General features: G+C 31.1%; 1 protein-coding gene across 1 annotated transcript in view; it reads left to right on the forward strand.

Annotated features, from left to right (window-relative positions):
* The window catches only part of LOC126745200 (frequenin-1), a 523,266-nt gene that overhangs the window by 37,460 nt on the left and 458,656 nt on the right, over positions 1 to 27,150 (forward strand). The gene's annotated exons all lie outside the window — the stretch shown is intronic.

Here is a 27,150-nt window from a genome sequence, read left to right on the forward strand (position 1 = left end):
AAATTATATATGACATAAATGAACTTCTCATTTAAATAATTAAATATTTGTAGAACACTATATACGGGCTAAAGTAATATTTAAAATTGATACTTGAATTCTATTCATAATAAATTTAAGTAACGGAACCGTTATTCCGTATTTACTTGCAAACAATTGACAGCAATTCAATAAGGTAAAAGAATGAAAACTATATTAATATGGAACTGAGTGGAGGCAATAATTGTTGTCCTAATCTTATTTTTCATACGTCTTTACTTTTAAATTTGCAATTAATTGTTTTTTTCTCCCTTTTCTCCCTAATAATCTATCTTCCTACTGAAACAACCCTTATTCTTTTTTTAATTTCATTCTTATTTAATAAATTAAAATGGATGAATGAATTAAATGGGGATCCTACTTTCATTCTCTAATTTGATGATGATTGACATAAAATATTAAATTACACCTGATATTCTTTACAATGTCAGACATTTCCGACAATTACTAAGATAGAACAAACAAATACTTTTAAAATAGTCTTAAATTCTAATAATATCTTAAAAAGTACTTTATTATAAATCATCGCAAAAAATAAAGACAAACATAAAATCTCTCTCTGATGAAAACAAGTATAAAGAAACATACCTTGCTGGTTAAGCTGAAATAGAAAATGCTCTTAATTTTATTTTTCATTAAATCTGTTATTTTTATTAATAAAACTAACCTAAATCTAACAGAAAACTCTAAAATTGACCCTATTTTTCTGATTCTGTTGACAGCATCTGAAATTGCAAAACCAGTGACAAAAAAAGATCAAAAGAGTTGTAGTAGAAATGGTATACAACAAAAGAAAACTTAATTACAATGAAGACTTAAGCGAATTATATAATTCTAAGAGTCTTTTATCTTCATCAAATGAAGTCAGTTCAAAAAGAATAAGGTTTTAAAGAGCATCATAAAATGTTACCAAACAAATAATTTAGTTATAGAATCGGCTGCTGCTCTATTTAGATTTTTCGGAGGCATTCGATTCAATTAGTTTTAAATCCATTTAAACAAAATCACATGAGTAAGAAATTCGGAGTCTATCTTACAAATGGATAGAAATACTTAAGCAACAGATTTCATTCTATAAAAACTACGAGCTTTAGCTAAATTCTCTCTGCCCCTGATTATAAATCTCTTTTTGCCGACAAGACTTCTGAGGTAATAGGCGGAGAGTTTTCTTGGTTAGTAAAGGCTAAGATAAGTGTGAAAGATGTGGCACACCAATCGGTGTGAGAGAAATGGTATTTTTCTTAAATATAACAAAACTAATTTTCTAGGATTTATTCCTATAAGAGTCAAATGATTTTATTTTACTTATTAAAGATAAACACACAACAAGTCTGTTTCAAAAAGATTCGATCAACTTTCTAGGCAGTACAATAGATAATGACATCTATAAGTCATCCTTTTATACTCAACGCAGGTTAAATTTGTCGAGCATTAAGTTCTACAGTGCAGAACTTTTAAACATTACGTAAAAAATTAAATACTGTGCTTTCATTTCAAAATGAACCAGTCTTACAAATAATAATAACTTCTTTAAAAAACGCGTCAATCTAGATATATTAGAGGGTGCTTAAAATTATCTCCTCACCTCACTTTGATATGTCAAACGGGAACCCCATCGTGTGACACATACCAAAAAAAAATTAAATCGGTTAAATATTTTATCGATCTCAAACTTTTGTATTTCAAATAGCTACTTATAAGTGTGATACATCATTTTAAAGAGCTCAACAATCTCATATCTAACCAAACCGAAAAAAATTAAATCGGTTAACATATAAGCGAAGTTCAAGTAGTCCAAAAAATACTCCTCAAAAATACAATATATCCTTCAATTATCCAATCTTTGGCAAACCATGTGGAGTAACGGGATGAACATGGATTGCGAGTTTTTTCTATCATCTTTGAAAAAAATTAATTATTTAAAATCGATTTTTTCTTATGTTGCACTCCGATGCTTGCCTTTTGTATTACGTACTTATCTGGCCGCCCTTTAAATAAAAGCGAAAGGGCAAGCGGTTTCAAATTCTACAAAATTTGCCAATTTTCTAAAAACTTTATTTATTATATATAAAAAGATGATTTTTTTATACATGCTTGTCTTTCGGATTGTGACATTATTTTACTGCGAAATTAATGTTTCTCTTTGGTTGAAGCAGTTTCGGATCATGCAAATTATGTGCAAACATTTTACAAGTACGTTAATCTAATGTCTGATGCCTGCCAATTTTTGTAGCGTAATATTTTGATATAAACTTTCATTTTTCTAGCTGGAAAGCAGTTTAAAAACATGCAATTTTTTAATCTTTTTTTCGGTTTTTCGTGACCTTTTGAACTAAGCCGGTCTCTTGTCTTTCATTATTCAAGCTCCATTAAGTGTATAAATGAGCGTGTATTACAATGGCAAGCAGTATTAGATGATGCAAACTTAAAATGTTCTACAAATAAAAATGCGGTTTCAAATATGGCCGTTAAGCGTGGCTCACTTAACACCCAACTGTCGACCATCAAAAAAGCAAGCGGAATAAAATCATACACTTCCACTTGTCATGCTCTTCTTATAGTCTATGGATGTTGATTGGCAGGCGTGGTGCAATTGAATGTCCCGCACGGTCGACAGGTTTATCACCACTGGATTTTTAACTTTTAAAGAGTATTTACAAAATAAAGTTAAAACAACTGCACCTGAAAATATTATTGATTTAGATTTTAGAAGATCGAATTACTCGCGAATGTAGAGATATTAGCGGATAAACACTGGTTAATATTCGTGAGGAATTTTAAAACAGAATTTATTTTTATTGTCTCGCGAATACCGAAGCACATTTTGAGCACTTCAAATAAATCCTGTAAATGGAATGATTAAATTGTTTATTTTTCAAACGCCCTTTTATACTATTAGTGTTTATAAGTCTATAAACTTACATTTTTGTATTGATTGTATGCCCTTTAAAATGATGTATCACACTATAGGGTAGCCCTTTGACATAGCAAAGAATGACGTCGATAAAATATTAATTATTTCTAGATATTTAAGCTCACTATTAGCTAATACTTCAACCGATCTAATTTTTTTTAGCACTGTTGGCTTAAGACATTTTAATGCTGTTTGCAATGATGTGTCACACCATGGATTTGACATATCGAAGTGAGATTAGCTGGAAGTGAGGAGATGATTGTCAGAACTTTGTCAAATATAAATTTAAACGTTCCCCTGTATATCTAGATTGACGTGTTTCATAAAGTAAATTGAAACGGGTTCCACGAGAGTAAACCAAATTTCTTCAAAATTTTTAGCTTAGACCAATTTATGAGAATGCAGAATGCGAATTTTGCGCTTTGTCAAATTTACTTTTCTTCAGAAAATATATCTATCCTATAGACAATTACAACAGTTAAAGTAATATATAACCAGTGCGTCAGAAAGACTCTATTTCAGCTTAAAGTTAAGTACATATTTAGCTCTTGTCGATGTGGTGAAGATTATAATAGGTTTTTTGAAAAATCCTAGAAATGTAACCTTAAAATCTAAACTTGTTTTCAAAAATCACACCCAAATTTTTATATTTCTCAACAACCATCATCATTGGTGATGTCCATGACATTGCCAAATTTTGAGAAGTCCAATCTTTAGCTGGTAAGAATTAGATCCTTGCTGATTTATTAGGATTCAATTTTAACCAAGGAATAAAATAGTATCTAGAAACTCCAAACATTAATTAAACCTCCCAGATGCCTGAATTACATCGGACTTGGCAAAAGAAAGATGAATCTACGTATCATCAGCGCATATATGAATGTTTATATTACGAAAGTACTTCATCATATTAGCGTTAAAAATGATAAAAATAGGTATTCTTCAGAGATTTCTCTATCCACATATAATGGCCTGGATTTATGTCCATTTCATGCAACTGATTGTAATCTGCCATCTAGATACAAGCAACTGCCACAAATTTGAATAGTTTTAGATTTAAAATAATTATAGAAAAGTTTTACACATAGCAGTGCATAGTTCAGGATGTCGAAGGCCTTGCACCGCACAACAACACCAACTTTGAAGTTTCAAACCTGTTTGCAGCCAGAAGAATGTAATCTGAAGCCTGGCAGTACTAAACTCTTTACGGAATTCGGGCTGCAACCTAAGAAATAAATTATTATCAGTAATATAATTAATAATTTGTCTATAATTAAGCTTTTTAAATACTTTAAACAGCACTGGCACTATACTAATTGGCCACAAATCAGAGATATCTTCTATCTTCTATCTAGGGTTGCTAATTTTTGGTAGTGGCAAAACCTCAGCCATCTTCCACTAGGCAAGAAAAATACTCTTTTGTATACAAGAATTAAAGAGGTTAACAAGCACGGCTAAAACTGTTGAATCATACAGCAATTATCCCAAGGCTAATTCCGTCTACACCAAAAGCATTAGACCCAATCTCCTACACCGTCCCGAAAACGTCATCTTCACTAACAGTTTCAGTTCAAATACCGCGGTTGTACTTTTGGTATTAAGTATTTAGAAATAGTATTTACATCGATAGTTCTAGTATTCATCGCACCAAGTTTATAATTAATTAGTGACTATTAAAATTAAAATATTGATTAATTAAATTTGGTGCATATGTAGATGGTTAGGAATTTCTACATTTATTTATATCTGTTAGGGCTAATAAGTTGGTTAAAGCTGGCTGGAAAAGCTAACCTCGGTAGCGCAGAAGTTTGCCTGCAGTCATGAGTTCTTGGGTTTAAATCTCAAATATCACATGGTGATTGGTGTGCGTGTCTGATTATTATATAAGTACAATTTTCATTGCTTCGCTTGTAAAGACAATGAACCAAGAAAAAAAAGAAATATTTTTTAAATATCTTTGGATTTTTTAGTGCGACTGGTAAAATCAATATAAGTGCTCCTTTCTTGTTAAAATGTTTAATAATGCTAGGTCTAACGGTAGAGATTTGAATATTTATGTGTTGGAGAAATGTTTCCATACTATTAGGAACTTTGGAAAATTGTCAATTTTGTCGATCAAAATATATAAAATTATTTGTTTTATTATGCATCAATTTTAGTCGGTCCGTTTACCATTTAGACCACCCTGTTCTGCTGCTTTTGGATCTGAAAGGTTTGTAATAGGCGTAAGTCTTTATATTATCGACATAACTCAGTATACACCGAGCCTGTTATGCCTGCAGTAACTTTGACATGACAGTAATTAAATGTAGTAACGTAAATGAATATACAAGAGCTTTAAATTAAATTACGTGTCAACCGCTCGATTACAACAAATACTACTGAAAAATAAATTACATCCTTAAAAATTTTTATTTAGCTTCCATCCTTAATCAGAGAAACTCAAACTGTATAGCTTTTTAAGGTAAAACTTAACAGTGCATTGCTCGTAAACTTCCGGTCGTTCAGTGAAGTAAAGTTGGAAACATTAGAGCGAGATTTAAATAGTTGTAAATAAATACAGTAAAAATAAATATCTCTAGTAGTCGAGAGTGATCGTGTTTTCATAGAGAAGTGTGTAAATAAACTGATTTACTTTTTTCGAATATTTTAATTCCCACCAAACAAATATCTTATGAATAATATCTTACACTTATAAATATGCTTATACCACACAAATTATTCTCGCTATTAGTTTACATTTCTATAAATTTTTTCGAATTTAATTTTTCTGAACTTTCATTCAAGTATCATACATTTATTTTTTATATTTATTAAATTATAATTGCATTTTACCTATAACGAATCAGCACAGGAAACTTGGCTTAAATGAATTAGTTATATATATTGTATTTAATAAAAATGACGTTTCTCTGAGTATGATCAAGTAAATGACCTTATTATGATAAAAAACAAACATGTGTGCTTACCAGATCCTTCTTTCCAAATTTGTAATTTAATTTTCAATAATAAATCATCTCAGATTAAAAAATATTTATGATATTAATTTATTACCTTATTTATTATATATAATTTATAACTATAAATTGGTAAATAGTGGATATCCTTAAAATTACTTTGGTTTTCAAAAAATAATTAGTAAAAATTAAAAAAAAAAGCACGTATGCGCAGGAATATAGCGTACGGCATATTAACTTTTTCTTCATTGGTAAACATTTCAAATATTGCCAGTTATATTTAAGTAACAAATAATAATTGCGCTTAACAAGATGTCATGTATTATGTCAATTGAAAAATAATTGAAGAACGCGTCAAAACGCAGCCTATTCAAGCAATCAAAGTCTTCTATGCTATTTTTATTAATTAAATGCGTTAATTTATGTGACTTTATTATTTCTTCTTATGGGTTTATTTATCAACCGATTTGAAAAATAATCATATCAAATTATTGGGAAAAAAACCTATTTCAAAAGTGGTTGTTCCCAATAATGTGCTATTTAAAAAAATAAAGTTAATGCCAAAATTAATAGTTTGGACATTTTATTTTACGTTATTAAGTGTTCTCTTTTTTCTGTGTCACCCGGTATACAAGGTGTCTACTATAAAAACCACCAAACTTTAAGAGGTGATTAAACAAGTCATTTGCAACAAAAAAGTCGTATAACATTTTTTCGAAAAGTTGTTAGTTCTTCTGGTATTTAACATTTTTTGACTTTATCAAATTTCTTTGTTTTTTTTTTCCTATAAACAAGACTATCTCCGTTATTCTTACCACCACATAAAATTTAGATATACCATCTAAAAGAGAATTAAATTTGCCATAAGATGGGTATATTTAAGTTTTTGAGTAATTTTTTACACCGGGTGTTATCAGAAGTTAAATGTAACATTTGGAAAATGTGCAAAATTAGTGGTATCATCTTCGTTGTCGTTTTTCTAAAATTTGGTAAATAGGGACATGTTTTTTTTCAGCAAAAACTACTGCATTTAATATGCTTTCTAATGATATACTTAGTTTTGTGATAGCTATTTGTTTTCACAGCAATACCATGGGCAAAAGAAAGAAAAATTGAAAATTTTTAAATTTTATATTTCTTGATTGACCAAAATTAAAAAATCAAAATTGCATTAAACAAACCTAAAATTATAACAATTGTTCAAAATGTCTTCCCTCTTGTTCAATACATTTGATGCATCTTCTTCTGACACTATCAACAACCCGTTCAAGTTCAACGCGTTTTTGTCTCATTTCATTGCAACACACACTAATTCGATTAATTAATTCGTCTCGAGTATTAATGCTAATACTATAAACATTAGATTTTAATGTAAAGACATAAAAGTCAAAGGGCATAAGGCCAGTGCTTCTGGGCGGCCATCTTACCGAACCGTATCTTCCGATCCATTTCTCCCCAAAGCATTGATTCAAGGAATTTTGCATAATTCTGCCATTATGGGCTGGGCATCCATCCATTTGAAACCAAAGTTCCTGTCTAGCGGCTAAGGGGATTTCTTCCAGAAAGTCAACAAGGTCATTATTTAATAAATTTGAAAACTCATAGAAATTGAGCCGATCAGGAAGTATTACAGGCCCGAAAAGGCGACCTCTCATTAATCCTATCCATACGTTGACCCTTATCTCATGCTGAAAATGAAACAACAGTCGCATGAGGATTTTCTGTATGCCATATTTGGGTATTTCTAAAATTCATTATTCCGGCTCTTGTAAATGTTGCTTCATCTGTCCAAAATATTTGATCTGTTCCCCACTCTTGCAACTTACTCAAGTACCACCTACAGAATTGAAGCCTCACCTCACCATCTACTGGCAATATATCCTGGACTTTTTTCAAATGAAACGGATGCAAATTATTTTTTTTAAGAACTTTATGTATAGTGGAATGGTAAATCTTTAATGCAGCAACAATGCGGCGAGTACTTCTAGATCTATCTTCTAACAGCTCTCATAATCGCAGGTTCTTGTCTCCAGCGTTGACCATTTTGACCACCTTCTTTAATCCGCAAACCTTGAAAGGAAACAGTTTCCCCACAGCGTCTGAACACTTCTGCAAATGTACTTCTATGGGTTTGCCGTCTATTAGGAAAACGAAGCGCATACTCCCTTGCTCCCTCCCGCAAGTTTCCATTTGCGACACCGTAAATAAATAAGATGTCCCGATATTCAATGTTTGTGACACTAGGCATTATTTTTTTAAGCACGTTTAAATCAAATTATTTATTTAGCTACTTTAAGTCGAAGTGAAAACTTAATGACAGTTCTTGTCAAATTGTAAATATCTATGCTTTTGTTTTAAAATCAAGTAATACATGGTTTGTGAATTTCCATCTTTTGCCGATTCATTGTCATTTACAAAAGAAGGAAAACCTGCCTTTTTTCTTAAAGAATGAATATCGCGATATGTTATTTGCGTACGGCTTCTCTAATGGAAATTTGTGGAGTTGATGTGTTAGGGAAGATAGATCTACAAGTACTCACCGCATTGGTTCTTAAAAGATCAAGAAATATAAATTTTGAAAATTTTAAATTTTTGTGGTTTTCTTTCTTTTACCCATGATATTGCTGTAAAAACAAATAGCTATCACAAAAGTAAGTATATCATTGAAAAGCATATTAAATGCAGTAGTTTTTGCTGAAAAAAAACATATCCCTATTTACCAAATTTTAGAAAAACGACAACGAAGAAGATACAACTAATTTTGCAAATGTTACATTTAACTTCTGATAAAACCCGGTATAAAAAATTACTCAAAAACTTAAATATACTCATCTTATAGCAAATTTAATTCTCTTTCAGATGGTATATCTAGTTTTATGTAGTGGTAAGAATAACGGTGATATTCTTGTTTATATGAAAAAAAAAACAAAGAAGTTTGGTAAGATCAAAAAATGTTAAAAATGTTAAATACCAGAAAAACTAACAACTTTTCGAAAAAATGTTATTCGACTCTATTGTTTAATCACCTCTTAAAGTTTGGCGGTTTTTATAGTAGACACCCTGTATATTGATTTTATGAACTACAACTCAACCATATCCAAGTGACCGATGAAAAGCGCAAAACTTAAAAGAAATAGATAGATAGATAGAAAAGGATAAACTGAATATAAAATTGTAAATTTCCATGTTTTTACCCGCTATAATATGCCGAGTTTGCACTAAAAGTTTACAGTGAAATGTACGCATCTGCGTAACTTTCAGTAATATTTGACTATTTGACTTTTAAATATATCTTAAAGTATATAAAATTAAATTATTGTAGGCGATTATTTTTATATTGCTTGGCATTACATTTTTAAGATAAAACTATTTCTAATATAATTTATGAAAATTTTTAATTTTCTAGACGTCAGGAAAAAACGATTTTTATTTTTCTTTTGAAAATAAAGCCAGTTTTTATTTAAAATGCTTATTTGTTAAAGATTTTAAAGTTATAAAAACCGGCGATATTAAATAATCATTTATGCTAAAAAACATATTTTTTTTTTGAAAAGTGTATAAAATCTCTTCGTTCTATTTTTGTAGTTTACTCTTTAACGTATCACATATTTTCCTAGATAAAATGTCTTACCCTGTTTATACTTGGCTTATTTTAATGTTAAATTCAAAGTTTTATTTTAAGGTCGATAATCCTTCTTATGTAATTCCTCTGGTTCAGATAATTCACTATTTTTTTTATAATCTTTATCACTTTCCGATCATCAGTTCTATCTATATTAATAAAAAGTTGATTGGCAACAATATTTGCAGATAGTTCATTTGAAATAAGTTTTGTTTAATTATTTACTTGTGGGATCCAAGATCCCTCAATTGTTGACATTGCTAATGTTCCAAAAGTAAGATGCATCGTACTAGAGACAAACAATTTTCTGAGTGCTGTCACCAGTTTCATTTTTTAGGACTGAAAGTAATTAAATATCCTTTCGTAGAAGCTAGTAGGTTTGCTTTAATTGGCGTTTCTCAAGGAAGATTAAGAGTAGCTAGTGGTTAGTTGCGGGGTCAGTGCTTAATGGGAAAAAAATTGTACTATATTTGATACGAAGCATCGATTTTTTTTTATTTTTGTTCTGTATATGGATCTTCTTCAAAAAGTATATGGGGCACAATTCTTAGTGCTAAAAATTCCAAGTAGTTTGAATGAAAGATGATCGCCAACGTGAGTATACAGACTCACTTTATTTATGTGAATAAAATTTTTATAAAAGTTTTAGGGTTTTCAGTGCAATTCTTTGTGCAAAAATGCCAGACAAAATTCCCAGTCAAAGAGGCAAAAATCCCATTTTGAGAAAAACCTCTAAACATTTTTTTCTAATTTTCTTCATAAAACAACTGGAAATATAGAAAATGTTATTTTAGTATTGGTATCCTAATCAAGAATAGAACAAATGATAAAGAATAACATTTAGTCCTAAACTTCAAAAAAAAGAAGTCATGGATAATTTCTGAAAAATTAGAAAATTTTTGAAAAGTAATTTTTTTTAAATAAATTCTTCAGTTGCTTAAAAAGCTTCAAAAGTCTTATTAAAGATTTTTAAAAAATTCACCCGAAAAAAGTTACCCAGTCTTTCTAAAAGGTCTCTAAAAAAATTCAAAGGGGTATCCATAGGAAAATGTTAAAACAAAAGTATTTAGAATATCAATACGCATCAGATGCAATAGAAACATAATTTTTAAGTCGACAGTTTTCTAGAAGATTAGGAATCTCTTCTCTTATAAGCTTTTCTCCATTTTGTCAAAAACTATTGAGTATATGGAAAATATTATATTGAGCATTGTATTCTTAATCAATAATAGACCAAATCATAAAGAATAACATTTAGCTACAGATCGAAAAATAAAAGAATTGAAAAATTAAAAATGCACAAAAAACACCTATCACTTATTTGATTTCGATTATAACACTGAGCTATAAAACTGCGATGTAAACTAACATGCCTTGACGACCGAAGCTCTTTAAATGAGCTACTGTCTTTATTAAAGGGTTTTGCCTTTGCGCATGCAAATTTCATCGGCCAATTGGATATGGTTGAGTTGTAGGTCAATTTATAAAGAAATTAAAATGCTTTTTATAATATCTAGACAAATACTTTCTTAGTAGAATCGTTTTTACCATATAGCATGATTGTATGGGTCTGTTTATATACAAATGTATACGAAAAAATAAACTACACGAAACTTATAAAGCTCGTACAAGTTATATTTAGGCTAAATTATTCTGATTTTATCATGTAATTTTTTTTCTGCTACTGTTCATAATAAAAGTAATTTTCTTTTGCATAACTTTTTAATTTATTTTTATTTAATTTTCTTGGGTGGATATCTTAAATTTCTACTGAACCATTTTTTTCCTTTTCAAATTTTTTTTAAACATATTAATTTATAATTTGGTCTTGTACTTACAATTTGATGGTGACCTAGGTGTAAGAACCTAAGTATAGGTATAACTAAAAGGTTGTTATGTAAATTATAAATTAATTGTTATCTTATAGTAATTAAATATTATTTTTGTATACTATTATTAAATAAAGTTATTAAGTTACTATTATAACTAGAAAAGAATTATAGTCAAAATTTGATGTAATTTATTTGGCTCTTTAAGTTTAATTTATTCTTATTAAAAGTATATATTTCGGACCAAATAATTACCTCAGTTTTATTCTGTTTAATGATCTTAACTAATTTTTCTCCAATAAGGCAAAAATGTACCATAACTTAAATGTATCTGATTCACCTTTCTTTATATTATTGTTTTAAAGTATATTTGTAAGTAAATATTTGCAGATAAATAGAAATGTATAGATATTTATTAGTTTTATTGTATCATAATGCTTTTATTTGCTTACAATGCTTTATGCATATTTCAATTCTATTCGCAATAGACATAAACAATATTTAGTGTTATTTATAAACAAATTAAAGCTTTCAAGGGGTAATCCATATAAAACTAAAATAATTTGGCAGTAAAGAGGGTCAATGATTATTTAATGATAAGAATCAGTTGAATAAAACACTATTTAAATCATTATTTAAATCTCTTTGCATTTGTTGTTATTGTATAACGTGTATAATTATAGTGTATAATGTATGTATTTGCATAAGTTCTCAGCAAATAAGATTAACTCTTAACATATCATTAATATAAATTTAAATGAAATATTAGGCTTCTCTTTTGCTTTTCTTTCATATATTCGCGATATTCCTTTTCATTTTGTATTTCTGTCAATTTAAATACTTTCTTATATATTATTAATAACTTTTTTGTTCATTTTAAATACTTTTGATATTGGACTTCTGTTACAGGTTAAAATTGGCATTTTATACTCTTTATTAAAGCACTGATTACAGTTATATTTTCAAAATAGATATTTCACAAATATTAATGATTGATACTAGTAATGCCCTCTCTGTAATAGCCTCCCAAGTAACCCATAGTTCTGTTCTCTAGCCATTTCAAATTACAGTATTCTTTTTTTTTAAGGACACATTTAGTTTTGTACATTTCAGCTTCATATTGTACTGGTTGTTAATGAAATTTTATTTATACTCTTATAAAACCCGGTTCTGGACTAAAGAAATATTTTAGAATTTAAATTCTATCCCATATTGATTATTTAATTATTTTATAACGAATAATGATTAATTGGGCATGTACAATTATTGTGTATGTTGTACTGTTCATAGTACAATATCTGATTTTGGCTTGACCATACCAGATATGCTGGTTGATTTTACTCGGACTGACCTATCTAATTTTTGTCTCTTTTTATCTAATGTAAATATTAGTTTTCTTGGAAGATAGCAAGAAGTTGCTGGTCTAGGCAAAATCGAAATTGATTGTCATAGTGACACATATTTTCATTGCCAACTTCCTTGGGCCACAAATTTTGTTATTTATTTTTTTATAAAAGGTTTTATGGTACTTATAAAAAAAGTTAAGTTATTTTGTTATATATTTCGATTGGCAATACACTTTGTGCGTGATTGCTTAAATACGGGTTTGACCTCTGCGGTCGTTCCTTTTCCCAGACCGCCGTCATGAAGTGAAGAGTGCTTTAGTTCTTTTTGAAATTCGTGTGAATTTTACCCATATGGGGATATAATTGACTAAATGTGGTGATAGTAAATCAACTTTTTGGGCGTAATGCTATAATTTGTTGTTTTGTTGAATTTACTGGCCTTTATGGCGATTTAAAACCTAATAATTTTTCACGTGCCCTCGAACATCGGCAAAATAGCGGTTCTGATTGGCATTGGCAGGGGACAATTTTAATTAGCAAGTAGGTATTCTTGAATTTATCGTTTATACTGATAGTATAGGTTTTTTCTTTTCTTTTGGCTACTAGAGCTACATAACATGGATTTTGGACGGATTTTTTTTGTACGGACCTGATTTCTTCATGCCACATGGTGCTTTCGTTTTGGGGTTATGTACTCTACTGGCTCTAATCTAGAAGGAGATTTTAAGCAACTGTGAGCTAACGTCTAACCTAGACCACTACCAGAGCTTGTGAAGTGGAAGAGGTGAAGCTTGGAAGCCTGCAGTTTTTCTTTGACTGGGAATTGGATGTCTGGGAGAGTCTCGAATCTGAAGTAGTCTGCTGTGTGTGGAGCTAGGTGACACAACATAACATTTTTTTTTTTATTCACTTATTTTATTTTTATTATCACAACTTTTATCTTTTGAGTTGAGATACATACATAAGCTTATTTAAAATTTTATTGACATTATTTAATCGATTATTATTTTTTACATTATTTTATTATTGAATATTACTGATATGAGTACATATATATGTGACAAGTGACTCCTGTGAGGTAAGACGCAGCCGGCTTCGTAGTACTACGAGTATATACTTGGGTTATATTATTTATTTTCAGTCTACTCCTAAGATGTCAAATTTTCTCAGATTAGCTAGTAAATATTAGAGTAAACTAATAAAAGGGTAATTTTAAGTGGGGAAGCTTCAACAGTTAGGGTTGTTATTTTTTTTTTGCTTAGGTCAATGTCCGTGGCGGGATATACCGGGCCATGTAAATTATTATTTTTAATTCAAATTGAAGCTTCATTCCCCAAAAGGTTTGGGTGTAACTTAATTTATTTTTATTTTGACAACCACACTTTGATTGTGTATTTTTTTTGTGTGATGTTGTGGTTCCTTATTACCAACTTAAATAATTATTCCTCTTAACGATAAATAACATAACATACCTAATTCTCTGTGATAATCAAGACTTAAATAAATTGTTATTTTCTGTTGTTAATTTGTTTTTCACTTGAGTTGAGTCGGTTGGAATATCATAGGTAATTTGGAAACAATAGTGTATACTGATTTGACTTTGATTTTGTTTTCCAAGTTTCGTTTTGAACTTGCCTAAATAAATTTTGATAAACATTGGGCGTCCTTTGGGATTATATAAAATCCAAAACTTGGTGGCGCCATACTGATTTTGACATTTAGTTGGGTAACTCTTGGGTAGTTACTACCTAAGAAATTTTGGTTCATTTGGTTGAGAAAGAAGCTAGAACCCACTTCGGCTTGAGCTAGCAGCATTGTGAAGGATTCCTTCTCTGGGCGTTTCAGGTAAGAGGGGTTAAGTTCCTCCGGGCATCAAACAACTTTTGGAGACCCTCTTAAGGCCATAAACCTTTCACTATTTTTAGTACTTCTTTTCTTTGATTAACTTGGCATTCATCGCTTCACCACCATCATTCCATTTTATTGCACTTTAGAAAAAAAAAATATAACACTGGCGCCCCAACTTACTCTTCTTGCTCTATAGTTACCCAAACATTTTTTTTTCTTCTTTCACTGGATTGGACTTTAATATTCATATTTTGGATTTGAATTTTTTTTAAAGGGTAACGTGAAATTTTAGGACAGGTGTTCAAATGATATTTGGATTTGGAATAGAATAAAAATCTTCTATTTAATTTTTGGTGAATTTTTACAGGAAAATTTAGGAGTTGATTTTGGTAACCTATTAATTTTGACCTATCTATTCATATAGTACATATATATTTGTTTTTGATTTTTGTCAATTTTTTTTAGTACAACATGTATAAGATTACAATAGAAAGATTGCAAAAGGATGAGCTGGAATATGAAGTTAAAGTTAGAGGTATTGACCCTTCTGGTACAGCAGATTCCTTGCGTAAATGTTTGCGTTCCCTTTTACAATTAGAAAAATCAGGCAATTCAGTTCAAAGCTCAGCAACTCTTGACCCTGATATCGAAATTCCGACTTGTGCAAATAAACTTACTGAGTTAAAAGATTCAATTTCATCTTTTCCTGGCACAACTACACAACATTTGAAAATAGAAACAAAATTTGCTCATTTAACTGGCAGAATAAATAGGATTACAGACACCGATAAAGAGGTGGCTTCAAAAAGGTCCTCTTTACTTCTTGAACTTACAACATTAGTTTCTGTGTATGAAAATAAAATAAAACTTCTTTCAGACTCTAACATTGATCCACCCTTAGATAATAATTTTGAAGTAAATACTTTATTAGATTCAACTCGAACTTCTATTCATGATAATTCTACGCCTACTCGAAATGAAGTTAATATGACTGCGATAAATACCAATATGCAACCATCTACATCTCATTTCAAAAGTGTTCCAGTTTTTAAATGGAATTTAAAATTTTCAGGTAATAAGTCAGGTTTAAGCTTCAATGCATTTTTACAGAGGGTAGAAGAACTATCTATTTCAAGGGGTGTTTCAAAGGCAGAACTTTTCAACTCGGCTTCTGATCTTTTTGACTGTCAAGCTTTAAATTATTATCACTTAATATCTAGATATGCAACAGATTGGGACTCTTTAATTAAATTAATGAAAGATGAATTTGTACCTCCACACCTTGCTGATAAATTATGGAAACAAATCTTAGAAAGAACTCAGGGTAGTGATGAACCGATTGGTATTTATGTTGCAGCTATGTCTCAACTTTTTGATAGAATGCCTACTCCAGTTGGTGATCAGTTAAGATTAAGAGTCTTAAGATCAAACATTTTACCTTTTTATCAGGAAAGATTAACTTTGCATGAAATAAGTACACCTTTTGAACTTATTGAATTGTGTAGAAAGTTAGAGGAGACTCGGTTAAGGGTAGAGGATTTTAAACCACCTAAGAAGGGCAATTTGTCACTCGAACCTGATTTAGATTATCAATATAATAGGACAAGTTTAGAAAATTTTAAAATAAGTAGTAGACTTAATAGTACAGAATTTGACAATCTAAATAATTGTGAATCAATAAACTCAAATTTTCAAAATTCCAACTATAATAATAATAGATTTTCAAGTAATTATAACCAGAATATACCTCATTCAAATCAGAGTTCTTTTGTTAATACAAATAGATTTGCAAAAAATAATATTAATAATCAAAATAGGCCAGGACAAAATCAAAATTTTAATCAAAGATCTAGTAACCACAATAAATTCCAAGGTTCAGATCGTTATGGACAAAACAGAAATTTTAATTCTAATAATTTTAAGAACAGTTATTTTAAAACAGGTCCTAGTGGTCTAAATCATCAGAATTCTGGCAACAAAAATAACAATAATTTTGGTAATGCTAATTCTGGAGTAAAACTTTGTTTTAAATGTGACCAACCAAATCATTTTGCTAAAAATTGTACATCAAAAATTAAAAAATGTTTTGGCTGTGGAAAAGATAACTTTACTAAAATAAACTGTCCAAATTGTAATAGACATAATAATCAGGGAAACGACTCGAGAAGCCAATCTTAGGTCGAGGGTTTGCTTCTGGTTTTGATTCGACCATGGATTGTAAAAATAAAATTGTACTTGACTATGTATTAGCACATGTAGGTCCAGGGGAATGTCCTTATTTATCAGTAGAAATTTTTGGGTCTAAATTTTATGGTCTTTTGGACTCAGGTGCAAATAGGACTTTTATGGGTAGTTCTGGTTGGGAAAAATTGAAAATATTGGGAGTTACTTTGGACATTAATAGGAGAACATCTTGTACAATAGCTAATAATCTGTCGTGTGAATGTATAGGCGTTGTTAGCGTGCCTGTAAGTGTAAAAGGAGTTATTAGGGTTATTGACATTTTTATAGTCCCAGACATTCGTCATGAGTTGGTTTTGGGTATTGATTTCTGGAAAAGCTTGGGTATTGTTCCTGACATGCGTCGAGGTGAATGGCATTTTTCTGAAGAACCTTTAAATTCTGAAATTTCCTTGATTCAGTGTGAAGCAGATTTATCTGCAGAAGAACATTTGGCTTTGGATCAATTAGTTTCATCTTATTTTCAAAAGATTGGGGATAGGCTGGGATGCACTTCAGTTGTTAAACATAAGATAACCACTAATAGTGAGCCTATTAAGCAAAGGTATTATCCTGTATCACCTTTCAAACAGAAACTCATTGATGAGGAGGTTGACAAGATGTTGGAGTTGGGAGTCATCGAACCATCTACTTCAGCTTGGTCCTCTCCGGTTCTTCTGGTGCCTAAAAGTGATGGCAAAATGAGATTCTGCGTTGATTTTAGGAAATTAAATGCTGTATCCGAGCGTTGTGCATATCCACTTCCCTACATTTCAGCCATTTTGGATAAGTTGGGCGGAGCCAAATATCTTAGTTCTTTGGATTTGAGGAGTGCTTATTGGCAGGTTGAATTGGAGGAAAATAGTAAGCAGTATACTGCATTTACCGTTCCTGGACGTGGTTTATTTCAGTTCCGTAGACTTCCATTTGGATTACATAATGCCCCCACAACCTTCCAAAGGTTGATCGACACCATCCTCGGTCCAAGTTTCAGAATTCAGTGTTTAGATATATCGATGATATTATTCTAATAAGCCCAGATTTTAAGAGCCATTTACAGCTTCTAAAAGATGTTTTTCAGTGTTTGGAGGAGGCCGGTCTTACACTTAATAAGGAAAAAAGTAAATTTTGTAGAGCCGAGTTAAGATATTTGGGTTATGTAGTAAATCGTCATGGAATTTCTGTGGATCCTTCCAAAGTCGAAGCCATTACTAACATGCTGACTCCAAAATCAGTGACAGAAGTTCGTAGAATTATTGGTATGCTCTCTTGGTATCGTCGATTTATTCCTACCTTTTCTGATATAATTGCACCATTTACCAAACTTTTAAGAAAGGGAACTAAATTTAATTGGGATGTAAAATGTGATGAAGCTTTTCAAAAAGTTAAAAATTCCTTGATTTCAGCACCTATTTTAACTTGCCCTAGGTTCGAATATGACTTCGTTTTGCAAACAGATGCCTCAGGATATGGGGTTGGCGCTGTTTTATATCAAATTTATGATGGGCGTGAAAATGTAATTTGTTATATATCTCGTACCTTGACTCGACAGGAAAAGTTGTATTCAGCTACTGAGCGAGAACTTCTAGCAGTCCTATTTGGTATAGAAAAATTAAGATGTTATTTGGAAGGTGCTAAGTTTTCGGTTATTTGTGATCATCATAGTTTACAGTGGCTGGATAATCTTAAAAATCCTCAAGGTAGATTGGGGAGATGGGCTTTAAGGCTGCAGCAATTCGACTATAAAATAATTCATAGGAAAGGGCGCGATAATGTAGTAGCGGATGCTTTATCGAGGAATGTCCCGGTAAATTGTGATTCTGTTCAGTTCTCCAACCATGATTTTCATAAAACTAGTGATTCTTGGTATATTAAATTGAGAGATAGAATTGTCAAAAATCCATTAGATTTTCCTCTTTGGAGAGTTAGTGAGGACAAGATTTATAAATATGTGAGGTTAGATTACCCAGATTTACGTGACGCTGCTGACTATTGGAAATTAGTTATTCCTAAGGATAGGAGACACGAGGTTTTTGCAAGCTGCCACTGCTCGTGTTGAGTTGTTGCGATGGAGCCCAGCCCAATAGGTTAACTGTTGGTTGACCTCTGTTTTCATTTAGGGGGGCGAGCCTGGCTATAGTCCATATGCGATCACGGTTGGCGTCTATGGTGTAGAGGTAATCCTCGATAATACGCCTAGTGACGAATACGGGTGCTGGAAAACTTTCGTAAAGGTAGTGATTTTCGGCGCATATGCGACCGAAACTACCGTCTAGTCCGGGATAGAAGCATTCAAAGTCTGCGGCATAAAGGGCGTTAGATTCATCGCGAAAATCGCCTAAGCTACGCAAATAACTGTCGATTGGTGCTGGAACTGGATATTCATTGCCATGACGTCTGAAGATCTCAATCATGTCTTTCTCTTCGTTGGTGGCTTTTCCAGTGTGTAATCTGATTGCCATGATTCGCACATATAAGTGCTGGCAACAATACCAAATGAACAGTGATTCTGTCATATACTTTGATACTCCTTTATCAGCTGTCGAGAGTTGGTTAAACACTTCCTTACAAAGCGGAATGAATCCTTCCAATGTTGGAGTGAATTTTCTGTCGGCATGCACCTGCCGCATGGGATAAAACCCATCTAGATCCACATCTTGGTATAAGGAATCGTTGGTTAGCGGCGACGGTTTGGTAGACTTCGCCTTAGGTGCTAGATCGAAGTTGGTAACTTCAACCTTTCGGCTGACTTGGGGAGCAATTCGTGTGCTCTGTGGTTCGGGTCTGGACACACCACGTCCTCCGCGGTTGCCTCGACCTCTTGACCTTCGTCTGCTTTGGCCTCCTCTCGTATCTGAATCTGCAAGCTGAGTGGGCGCTACTGCTGCTCCGTCCTCTGTTGCATAGAAATTCGATTGCGCGGTACGCTGCATCGTGCCTTCTGGCATATAACACCTTAGAATTAAAAGAAATTAAAAGGGTTGAATCTTTAGGGAAGCTAAGGGAATTTGTATCGAAGAAATTATTACAAGCAGGCCAGAAATCTAGGGATCAATATAACTTAAGACGTCGAAATGTAGAATTCAATATTGGTGATTTAGTTTGGAAAAGATTGTATGCGTTGTCAGATGCAGGGAACTATTTTACTGCTAAGTTGGCAGGTAATTTTGAAGGTCCTTTTAGGGTAAAAAATAAAGTGGGTTACTGCATTTATGAACTTGAGGATATGCATGGGAAATCAAAAGGAAATTGGCATGTGCAAGATCTTAAACCTTATTATGATGAAGTTGGAAACTAGCTACCTATTTAATTTATTTTTTTATTTTCATTGCCTATTACTTAACTCAATAGATAATTAAATTTAATTTGGATGGTAGTGTAATTATTTTCTTAATTGGCTATACACCTATAAATTAGTATTTAAAAAAAAAATTTTAGAAAAATTTTTTTTGGGGGAAAAAGAGGGTAGCTGTTACAGGTTAAAATTGGCATTTTATACTCTTTATTAAAGCACTGATTACAGTTATATTTTCAAAATAGATATTTTACAAATATTAATGATTGATACTAGTAATGCCCTCTCTGTAATAGCCTCCCAAGTAACCCATAGTTCTGTTCTCTAGCCATTTCAAATTACAGTATTCTTTTTTTTTAAGGACACATTTAGTTTTGTACATTTCAGCTTCATATTGTACTGGTTGTTAATGAAATTTTATTTATACTCTTATAAAACCCGGTTCTGGACTAAAGAAATATTTTAGAATTTAAATTCTATCCCATATTGATTATTTAATTATTTTATAACGAATAATGATTAATTGGGCATGTACAATTATTGTGTATGTTGTACTGTTCATAGTACAATATCTGATTTTGGCTTGACCATACCAGATATGCTGGTTGATTTTACTCGGACTGACCTATCTAATTTTTGTCTCTTTTTATCTAATGTAAATATTAGTTTTCTTGGAAGATAGCAAGAAGTTGCTGGTCTAGGCAAAATCGAAATTGATTGTCATAGTGACACATATTTTCATTGCCAACTTCCTTGGGCCACAAATTTTGTTATTTATTTTTTTATAAAAGGTTTTATGGTACTTATAAAAAAAGTTAAGTTATTTTGTTATATATTTCGATTGGCAATACACTTTGTGCGTGATTGCTTAAATACGGGTTTGACCTCTGCGGTCGTTCCTTTTCCCAGACCGCCGTCATGAAGTGAAGAGTGCTTTAGTTCTTTTTGAAATTCGTGTGAATTTTACCCATATGGGGATATAATTGACTAAATGTGGTGATAGTAAATCAACTTTTTGGGCGTAATGCTATAATTTGTTGTTTTGTTGAATTTACTGGCCTTTATGGCGATTTAAAACCTAATAATTTTTCACGTGCCTCGAACATCGGCAAAATAGCGGTTCTGATTGGCATTGGCAGGGGACAATTTAATTAGCAAAGCTACATAACATGGATTTTGGACGGATTTTTTTTGTACGGACCTGATTTCTTCATGTCACATGGTGCTTTCGTTTTGGGGTTATGTACTCTACTGGCTCTAATCTAGAAGGAGATTTTAAGCAACTGTGAGCTAACGTCTAACCTAGACCACTACCAGAGCTTGTGAAGTGGAAGAGGTGAAGCTTGGAAGCCTGCAGTTTTTCTTTGACTGGGAATTGGATGTCTGGGAGAGTCTCGAATCTGAAGTAGTCTGCTGTGTGTGGAGCTAGGTGACACAACATAACATTTTTTTTTTTATTCACTTATTTTATTTTTATTATCACAACTTTTATCTTTTGAGTTGAGATACATACATAAGCTTATTTAAAATTTTATTGACATTATTTAATCGATTATTATTTTTTACATTATTTTATTATTGAATATTACTGATATGAGTACATATATATGTGACAAGTGACTCCTGTGAGGTAAGACGCAGCCGGCTTCGTAGTACTACGAGTATATACTTGGGTTATATTATTTATTTTCAGTCTACTCCTAAGATGTCAAATTTTCTCAGATTAGCTAGTAAATATTAGAGTAAACTAATAAAAGGGTAATTTTAAGTGGGGAAGCTTCAACAGTTAGGGTTGTTATTTTTTTTTTGCTTAGGTCAATGTCCGTGGCGGGATATACCGGGCCATGTAAATTATTATTTTTAATTCAAATTGAAGCTTCATTCCCCAAAAGGTTTGGGTGTAACTTAATTTATTTTTATTTTGACAACCACACTTTGATTGTGTATTTTTTTTGTGTGATGTTGTGGTTCCTTATTACCAACTTAAATAATTATTCCTCTTAACAATAAATAACATAACATACCTAATTCTCTGTGATAATCAAGACTTAAATAAATTGTTATTTTCTGTTGTTAATTTGTTTTTCACTTGAGTTGAGTCGGTTGGAATATCATAGGTAATTTGGAAACAATAGTGTATACTGATTTGACTTTGATTTTGTTTTCCAAGTTTCGTTTTGAACTTGCCTAAATAAATTTTGATAAACATTGGGCGTCCTTTGGGATTATATAAAATCCAAAACTTGGTGGCGCCATACTGATTTTGACATTTAGTTGGGTAACTCTTGGGTAGTTACTACCTAAGAAATTTTGGTTCATTTGGTTGAGAAAGAAGCTAGAACCCACTTCGGCTTGAGCTAGCAGCATTGTGAAGGATTCCTTCTCTGGGCGTTTCAGGTAAGAGGGGTTAAGTTCCTCCGGGCATCAAACAACTTTTGGAGACCCTCTTAAGGCCATAAACCTTTCACTATTTTTAGTACTTCTTTTCTTTGATTAACTTGGCATTCATCGCTTCACCACCATCATTCCATTTTATTGCACTTTAGAAAAAAAAAATATAACACTTCTTAATACTGGAACACGTATAATTACTAATATTTTTATATCTCCTATAAAACAAGTTGCCAATTTTTTTTATATCAAAATAAGGTCGTAGTTCTGTGCCAACAAATCTTGGGTAATCTTTGTTATAGCTTATATACCATAAATTCCAAAAGGAATTCTTATTTTGGGTATAAAGTAGACTTTATTATAAAGATTTTTAGTATTAATATGAATGTATTATTAGTCTATTAATCCTTGGCTTATGGAGACTATTTTACTAGGTGCCTTTTTAATAAAAAAGTCTATTGATATATATCATTAGATATTTTGTTGCCATGAAATGAGTTATCTTTGGTAAATTAAAATTAAAATCGCATACTCAACATTTAATACCATTAAAGTTTTCAATTTGATAAATTTAGCATCCTCTTGCTGTGGGGAATGATACAGAATTTATTAATTTAAGCTTATACTTTTAATTTTGTATGCTCAGCAAAGAAATTAGCATACAATAGAAATATTTTTTTTGATCTTTGTAGATAACGTTGTGCGGTTTTTTTAAATTAATTTAAATTATTGTCAGAATAATAAAATCTCTATAACCAAAATTATTATTTAATATATATTTATTTTATTGTATCAATATTTACTATATTTTAAATAATATTTGCTCATATCAAAATATAAACAATGCGGTCCTATTCAGTAACAAATTCAAAGAGACTTTATGCAGGAAATCCAATTAAAACTTAAATAATTTTAAAATTAAAGAGCTTATGTCTTTGGAATCATTAGAATCAAAAGGTAAACTTCAATGAGTATTCGATTTATTTAGTTATTAACTACTACTAAGGCCATAAGGCAAATTAAACACTCATTAAGCTTTAAATAGATTTAGGTGATATTAAAGCACAGATTAACAGAATATTCTGTAAATCTGTGCTTTAAGCTAAAGCTAGAGTAACTTTAAGGTAACGTTTAGCAACCAATATTCAAAATTCTTCTGGAATGTAAATAAATCAAAATTTAAAATCTAATGAATAAAGAGAATAATTGGCCATTTTTAGTTACTGAGACAACAAGGCACACAAAAAACCAAACACCGGCATTGGGGAAATTTTGTTTAGACGTCCATTTTGTTAAAACAAACCGTACACAATAAAAATCTACAAAACTAATAGGTTGTTTACCAAAAAAATAGTTTTTTATAATAGGAGCTGATTATATTAAGTCTATATAAATTGTGAGTTTTATTACTTAAAATGTATTTATTTTATTAAATTCTTTATCGGCATTTGACAAATAATATTTTAACTTAATTTACAATAAAGCTAAACAAAGTGATTATATTCATTCCATAGAAAAAAAATCCAATTAAAAACCAAAAAAAGTTAACTATCAATAATAATGGATTTATTCTTCTGAAATTTAGACAAATCAAAATACAAAAGTCCATAAATGTGTGCTGTACCCACAGCCGTAACTAGCTATGTTTTCGCTTTTGACCGAGGTATATAAAAAAAAATTAAATTTGGTTTCGGTTACATTTCAGTTTAATTTTCCATTTTGCTCAAAAAAAAAGCTTTAAACTGAAAGCTAAAAAATAATGAATGACCCTGCCAGAAAAAAAATTTAAAAAAAGTATTTTAAGTTGAAAACTTCAACGATAGAGACTAATTATTTCATTAGAATACTAAAAATAGAAAAGCAAGCTATTACATAAAATCTTGAATATTTAAGCTACATATTTGCGATAAAATAACCCCACTTATCTAAATTGGGAAATAAATGGGGACTTTAGACAAGACAGGCTACTAAAAACTAAACCTTATAGGTGAACTATTAAATTAAACTTAAGTAAAACCCTAAGTAAACTTAATAAGCGAACCTAAATAAACTTAACTAGAGTCAACTAAACTTCAAAATAGGGCAGAATGGTACAAAACTATGTAAATCACTAATGGAATTGTTATTTCCAAAAGGTATGCTGTTAAGAATAAATTATAAATATTTATTTAAATTTACTGGACTCATAAAAAGCAAAAATAATAACTAAAATTTATATAACAATTCAAGATCTATTCTAACATTCAAGATCTATTCTAAGTACAAATACAAAATTTGAAATTTAAACAACGCTAAACTGCCGCGAAAACGATTGTTCGCCTGTCTAAGAAGAAGAGACAAGTTTAGGCGGTGAAACTACAGTCTATAATTAGCAAAAACTACTATATTTCATATTTACCACTAATCTAATAAACCGATGAGTGCCAAAAAACAAAGTAAACGAAGTGTATTAATTAACGAAGTGCAATTCGGGTATGATTCTGATGATATTTTTTGTTTGTTTTCTTTACGTTGATATTAATACCATATTGTTGAACATACTGCGTGATATGGTCCGTCAGTCAATCTTTGCAGTGCTCCCAAGCTATCTACCATCACCATGGTTAATATTATTTGTTTTGACTCCGCTCAAGAGGATATCCTTCTTCTACTCCGTTAAGGGAGTCTTAACGCGTCTGATTTTACGTTATATTTTTACCGATCTCTAAAATTATTCTGGCATTTTTTGATATCATCCAAGCTTCTACGATATTAAACATTATATGATATTGAATGCGATTAATGTTTTTTAATATTAGGTAAGATATACGAATACACAGTTGACGTGTCTGCATCTCTGCGTTAGGGCTTAAGCCCCAAAGAGTGCTGTTGTAGTTCCGAGTTTATTTACAAGACTATATTGGTTTTCGGATATCTATTCTTAGCATTTATTGTAAATTCTTCTGTATTTTATGAAACAATTTTAGCATATGATTCATCAGATTGAGGCTCCGAAATTCCTCGCATTTTTTTGCTCTAGGTTTTTTTGGGCGATGCTATAAATTTTAATTGCAGCCATTTTTCGGGGATATTTCCAGAATTAAGATATCTGTAATCTCGGCTATTTCTTCATAATCCAATAGCTTTATAAGTTCAACCTCTATACTATCTGGTCCCACTGCTTTTTTGTTTCTCACTTGTTTTACTCCTAATTCTACCTCATCGAATAGTATGGATGGGTCTGTAGCGTCTTCCGACAGTAAGTACGTGAACTTCGGCCTCTGATTTTTTAAAAGATTTTTTCAAATAATGTTTATCAATTAAAAAAAACTCATTTGTGTTTATGATCTTCGTAACTAGTCGCTTTATTGAGGTTCTAGTTATTAGATCTATACATGTGCAGTATTTCTATTTCTACACATTTCTTCGATGTTTCTTGTATTTTATCTTCTTTGTATTTTATAATCTTGTTCTTAATGTTTGTATTTATTTTTTAGTACTCTTCTTTATTACTTATATCTGTTTTTCTCTATTCTATTAGTTTTAAAATTTTACTAGTCAGTCAAGATTTTTTGTTGCTTTCCTTTTCTAGTTTTAAAAATTCTTTCTTTGTTGAACCTATGATCTTGGTGGATTCGGTAATCTTCGCCTGCAATTCATTCACTTCTTTCAATTTTTTTTCTCTTTGCGTGAACGTATTTTCTCATTTTTTATTCTATTATAGGTTATTGTCAAGCCTTTATGTCATATTAAGGAAATATTTTCTTCTTATTTAGAACTCCTCCTGCGGTATATGATCTGGTGTCATTTAATTTAAAATTCAATAATTTACTTGTGGTATAATAGATTTCTCTATACAGGGTGTTCATTTGAAAACTTCCAACCACGGATTTATCGAAAACCACTGTTTAAAATAAAAAACGCCGAAATACGTCAAAAGGTTTGTCAAGGGGGAGAACTTTCTAACCTAAAATTACTTTCACCCCCTACCCTCCCCCTTTCACCCTCTGCCATCCAGGGTCATCCCCTTAAAAATTTTAAATGGCAAGGGGTATGAAGTAATAGCTTGTTTAAAAGGTCTTTCGAAGTCTTTTATTATTTTGACGTTTGATTATTTTAAATCGGTCGATTCGTTTTCGAGAGAATTAGAAAAATCTTTGTTTATCTTAATTTGTTCAGATAGAAAACAAAAACATGAAAATATCAGTTTTTATTTCAATAAGTGTTCAAAATGTTGCCCGTTTTTGGCCAAACAATGATATAGGCGATGTTCAAATTCCTGACGGACATTTTCAAAAACATGTTGTGGGATATCATGGCAGCTGTCGATGATGCATTGACGAAGTTCATCCAAACTTTCAGGTTGGGGAGTACACACAATAGATTTCAAATGACCCCATAGAAAAAGTGTAACGGCGTTATATCAGAAAATCTAGCAAGCCATTCTATAGGTCCCCTTCGCCCTATCCATTTATTTGCAAACTCGTCGTCTAGCTATTGCCGAGCGGGAAGAACATAGTGAGGAGAAGCGCCGTCTTGCTGGAAATATATTTCAGCCTCATGAAGTATAGGGTTTCCATCATCATCGATTTGGTTTTCAATGGATTCAGTGATAAGCGGATTGATGGTATTTTCCAACATATCCAAATAAATGTCTCCATTTAAATTTCCGTTAATAAATAATGGTGCAATCACTTTATTTCCTAAAAT

This window comes from Anthonomus grandis, chromosome 1 (genome assembly GCF_022605725.1).
Source record: "Anthonomus grandis grandis chromosome 1, icAntGran1.3, whole genome shotgun sequence".
NCBI lineage: Eukaryota > Metazoa > Arthropoda > Insecta > Coleoptera > Curculionidae > Anthonomus > Anthonomus grandis.